Consider the following 5,640-nt stretch of genomic DNA (forward strand, 5'->3'; position numbering starts at 1 on the left):
TCTTGCAGCATCAGCCCTTTCCTTGCCAGCTCCTGTGAGCAGGGCCTGCCTCTGGCTCACCGCTTCACTTTGCTTTATCTTAGCAAAGTCTTGACCATTACTTTAGTTCAGGCCTCAGGCCTCAGACCAGGCCTTGATACCAAGGTTTATATCTTAGGGCCTCCTCTTACTACATGGTGTACCTCAGCAAACTGTCCTTAAACAGCATCACAGCATCATGTCCCCGTGTGTTGTGGACCTTCCTGGGGGTCTGCAAACACAGAAGCATCCTGTATTTGCAACGTTCATAAGATAGTGCAGAGTTTTACGTGCTCCATGCTTCGGTGAGAGATGGTGGAGACTGAAAAGTGCCATGCAGGCTTGTGGGATTTTTTTAAATAGTGCAAAAATTAGGGGCTATGGATGTCATTATGGGATGGAGAAGCTGCATGCTGGCAACCTGATCTGTAGCACCCAGAGCTCTCTGGGCAAGTCATTACTATCCCCCAACGCTGTGGCCATTCCCCCACAGGCTTTATGCCGGAAGGTGGCTTGTGGCATGCTGGGATACCTACCTGTGGTGCCCTGCACTTGACACTGACTCAAGCACTCCTGGGGACTCCATATGGTGCCAACGTGTATGCAGCTGTATATGCAGACAGTGGTGGCTGTAGGCCGACATAACATGGACAAATCAGTTTGCAGTGTAGACATGGCCTAAGTAAAACCCAGTTTCTTCCCCAAAGGATTTCATAATCCAAATAGCCACGTCAGACAAAGTGCAGGAGAAAGGAGGGATTTTTTCCCATTTTCACCCTGAACTGCCCCTTCATGCTTTCTGCTTTTCAAACATCAGCTACCAGCTTTGGGAGGCTCAGCCTGGCTCAGCTTATGCAACGTTTGAAGGACTCAGGGAAGCTTCATTCAGGTGCAGCTTTGCCTCCTCCCAGAGCTTGCCTTTTGTCTTAAATCTCTAGAATATTTAACAACTGATGCTGTAATTACAGATCGAGTTTAAGGCCAGGCTGGACTATAAAATCATTGACACCAACCACCTGTATATCCCAGGCCCTTAAATTTCACCGTTATCCCTATCCTGAGCCCAGTAACTTGTGTTTGACTAAAGCAAACGTCCAGAAATGCCTCCGGTCTTGATTAGAAAACATGAAGAGCTGGAGAATCCACCACTGTCCTTGGGAGTTGGTTCCAGTGGTTAATCACCCTTATTTAAAACATTGGGCCTTGTTTCCAATTTGAATTTGTCTGGCTTCAGCTTCCAGGCATTTGTTCTTGCTCTGCCCTTCTCTGCTGGGTTAAAAAGCCCGTTAGTCCCTGGGATTTTTTCCTTGTGAAGGTCCTTAGACACTGAGATCAAGTCACCTCTCAAGCTTTTTGGTAAGCTAAACAGATGGAGCTCATGGAGTCTCTCCCTGCAAGGCATTTTCTCCAGAACTCAGATAAGTTTTGTGGCTGACTTCTACGCCCTCTCCAGTTGTTCTACTTTTACAAAATATGGACACCAGAACTGTCCAGTTTCAGTCTCACCAGGGCTGTGTACAGAGGTCAAACCACCTCCTCATGCCTCCCATTTATACATCTAAGGATCGTAGACTCATAGACTTTAAGGTCAGAAGGGACCATTATGATCATCCAGTCTGACCTCCTGCACAATGCAGGCCACAGAATCTCACCCACCTACTCCTGTAATAAACCCCTAACCTATGTTTGAGCTATTGAAGTCCTCAAATCATGGTTTAAAGACTTCAAGGTGCAGAGAATCCTCCAGCAAGTGACCTGTACCCCACGCTGCAGAGGAAGACAGAAAAAAAAAAAAACCCAGGGCCTCTGCCAATCTGCCCAGGAGGAAAATTCCTTCCTGACCCCAAATATGGGGATCAGCTAAACCCTGAGCATGTGGGCAAGACTCACCAGCCAGCACCCAGGAAAGAATTCTCTGCAGTAACTCAGATCCCACCCATTAGCCCCTTTTGCCTCAGTGTCACACTGGGAGCTCATGGCCAATCACTTGTCCACTCTCAGCTCTAGACCCTTTCCAGAGTCACTGCTTCCCAGTATCCAGACCTGCCCCCGCCCCCCATCTCTAGGTAGGGCCAACATTTCTTGTCCCTACGTCTAGCACTTTATATTTGCCCATCTTAAAACGTATTTCGTTTGCATGGGCCCAGCTTGCCCGTGACTCTATATCGCTGGCCTCTCATCCTCAACTGCCGCCAAACGGTGTCACCTGCAAATGTTACCAGTGGTGATTTTATACTGACTCCTGATCATTGCTGAAAATATTAAATACCATCAATCCTTGTCCTAATTCCTCCAGAACAGCATTAGAAACATTTCCACTCAATGATTCCTCATGGACAAGTACTCTTTGAGATTTGTTCCCGGTCACCTCTTACTCCATGTAACGTGCACTTCCTTGACACTGTACAGTGCTCGTTTGTAATCGGCATATGTGGTACTACGTGAAATGCTGCACTAATGGCTATTTTATGTTACTCTCGCACCCAACAGAGATTTTGACTTTTCCGCCTTCATTTTTCCTTTCCTCTTTATTTAGAAATATAGAGAAGAACAAACAAGCAAAGAAGCAAAAAAGAACCAAAGATTAAATAAAGTCATCAACAGGCATAAATTATGCTTACAGAATAGCCAAATACATGTGAGGCACGGATACCATGATTACCTTGTATGTATAGACAAACGTTATTTTCCTTTGCATGTTTACCACGAGGAATTCACCTTTCCTGTGTTTCATTATTAGTACACACTGAGTAATGGAGCCTAAAACACCAAAAGCACCTGCACCATAGCAGGCTCAGAAATATTACTCTGTATATGAGATAGAGCCGACAGCGGCTCCACCCCCAGTCCCAGATCTTGAGAGAATTTCCAAGCATCAAGTGTGCCTGTATCTTCTTGAGGTCTGTCTTTGAGTTTGCCATGTGACTGCAGTACAGCCTAAGGCTGTGGTTGTCATATTCCCATGGCCACCCCGGGCTGTTACCCAGCTGGAGATCATGCCATTTTACATCCCATAATACTGTGTCCCTTTCATATTTTGTTAAGATAATCTCTCTTAATGTTTGAGTGTTTTGCACCCCATATAAAGTTACCAGCCTGTACCTATACAGTCTCTAAAAGAAACAAGCCTTTATTGGTGACATTGACAAAAGGAAACAAATCAAAATCTTCAGCTAAATTATACAGATTGTACCAGTCTAAGATTTGCAGACCTTTTCTTCTGAGATCTGTCTTCAAAGCAATCAACAAAAGGAATAAATTAAATATACAAATTCTCTTGTAAGGAATATCTTCATTCCTTATAAAACTAGCTGAATTCTTTTGTTTAGGAAGATAATTAAGTGCCAATATTTCAGACCTACTTTACCCCAGAACCTGAAATGTTGTTACATTCTATTTCACGCTCTGTGTAACACTGGGAACAGCACCTTAATGGAATCACCAGCACAGCGGGAGCACACGTTTGTGCTCTCCTACTCTACTAGCCTGCACAGAACTAGTTTTTAATACGCTTTGCAAAAAGTTCCAGCACTACAGAAGACCATAGTGGAAATAAAGGACCTTTCCCCCCAATCCAGCTCTAAACCCTGCAGCAAGCTACCACGCAGGAAAGACTTCCTCTGGCTCGGGTGGAAAGTGGACAGCATCACACTGACATGTTTGGGGGCTTTGTTCCTCTAATCGCCTTCCTGGCTGAGCAATGAAGATAATAGGACCCTAAATCTGACTTTCCCCTTTCTGCTTCTCACAGTGCGACTGTGTAGCCCAAACTGTATTTGGTCAGATGAAATAACTAGACCCATACTTGGAAAACCTGTGATCATGCCGGGAAAACAAATCCCAAGGATCAGACTGAAAAGCGAAACCCTGTCCCACTGATTCCAACAGAGGCAGGCCGGGGGCCTGGCCTTACCCAGCCTCTCCCTATTTACCTTGTAGAGAGACTAACAATACAGTGCATGAAAAGAAAACAATTACAATCAGATACCCATGCGATGTGTCCTCTCCGTATTTACATTCAAACGTTTCTGTTTACACTCCTTGCCTCACCTTCTCAGTAGGTTAAAGAAACACATTTCTCCTATCCCCTTTGGCAAGAAAAATTAACGCCCTGGGGCCAGATTCCACTCTTCCATGCAGCAACTGAATTACGGAGCAACCTCCCTGACTGCAGTGGAGCTCAGGCCTGATCCAATGCTGTGGAAGTCAGTGGGAGCCCTTATATTGGCCTTAATGGACATTGGCCTGACCCTCCCTGTGGAATTTACATGGTTGAAAATGAGAACGGATTTAGTCCCTTATCACGGAGTCCCTGCAATGGTCAAAAAGAAAAACCCGAAATCACTCATCCAACACTGAAGACACTGGAAACTATCATGACCCTTTCTGAACCTTGGACGTCACCCTCAAGCAAACTCACAAAGAGAACACTTTAGCTCCAGTTTCAAGGACTGATCGAGCCCATTATGTTAAGGCATCAAATGGCTTTACGCTGTTTCCTTTAAGAAAAGAAAAAAAGTGACGTGTCAGGAATCACAGCTACCGAGCTCCATGTTCCCATTTTCCCTCATATATACGCTCAGAGTCTGCTCCGACTTTTGGCAGTTCACCCTATTCTGCTGCTACTTACCATCTTGTTTAACCCATGTTCCATTTACTGTAACCCAGATTGGCTTCTGGATTCTGGTCCTGCCATTTCCTCTGAGCCACTTCTCATTTCTTGAGGCATCTCCAGACCCTCTCTGGAAAGATTTAGATACCAAAACTTTACCTTTAAGATCCACAGAACTTAAAAGGAGAAACCACATAGGATCTTAAGTTCTTACATCCTGGGCCTTTCCTAGAGCTTGTCTTTTTAAGATTTATGTTGAGGCTTTAAAACCATGTGTCCTTCAAAACCCATCGTTCAGTTGCCTGAATTTATGGCCTTTTTCCATATTAGAATATTAACATCCACTTTCTATATTTGCTGTAATGGCTCTTTGTAAATGGAGCAAATTCAATATTCAACTAATTTCCCTCTCTAACCAAAGGATTTCTCAAACCCAGCACTCGATTCTGTCAGTCCTATTGAGCTTCCTTCCTCAGCTCTGCACTGATAAGAACATAAGAACAGCTGTACGTCAGATTGATACTAACTACTCAAGATAGTTAAGACCAAAGCAGATTGTGAAGAAACTTCAAAAGATCTCACAAAACTAAGTGATTGGGCAAACAAATGGCAAATGAAATTTAATTGGGTGTGTGGGCAAGGCCAGATGGCTACAGTAAGTACTGGAAACAGGTATGTTATCCCAGGCTAAACAAATCCCTAGGACCATGGCAACCAAATGCAGTTGCTCCAGGTTAATCAAGGCACCTGGAGCCAATTAAGACCTTTCTAGAAGGCAGTGGAAATAGCTACTTTAATTAGAACACCTGCAGCCAATCAGGGCAGCTAATCAGGCACCTGGGTTTAAACAGGAGCTCACCCAGTCAGGGAGGAGGAGCCAGAGGAGAAGGAGTGCGAGTGAGGAGCTGGAAAGAAGGCAAGGAGCTGAGAGAGAGAGTGTACTGCTGGAGGATTTAGGAGACAAGCATTATGAGACATCAGGAGGAAGATCCTGTGGTGAGGATAAGAAG

General features: G+C 44.7%; 1 protein-coding gene across 1 annotated transcript in view; it reads right to left on the bottom strand.

Annotated features, from left to right (window-relative positions):
- Positions 1-3,615: 3,615 nt before the first annotated feature.
- The window catches only part of LOC116827940 (uncharacterized), a 27,293-nt gene continuing 25,268 nt past the window's right edge, over positions 3,616-5,640 (bottom strand). The window contains exon 2 of the transcript XR_012655148.1: positions 3,616-4,760. The gene's annotated coding sequence lies outside the window, so the exon portion shown is untranslated. The remainder of the gene's footprint in view (positions 4,761-5,640) is intronic.

This window comes from Chelonoidis abingdonii, chromosome 2 (assembly GCF_003597395.2).
Source record: "Chelonoidis abingdonii isolate Lonesome George chromosome 2, CheloAbing_2.0, whole genome shotgun sequence".
In the NCBI taxonomy this organism is placed as follows: Eukaryota; Metazoa; Chordata; order Testudines; family Testudinidae; genus Chelonoidis; species Chelonoidis abingdonii.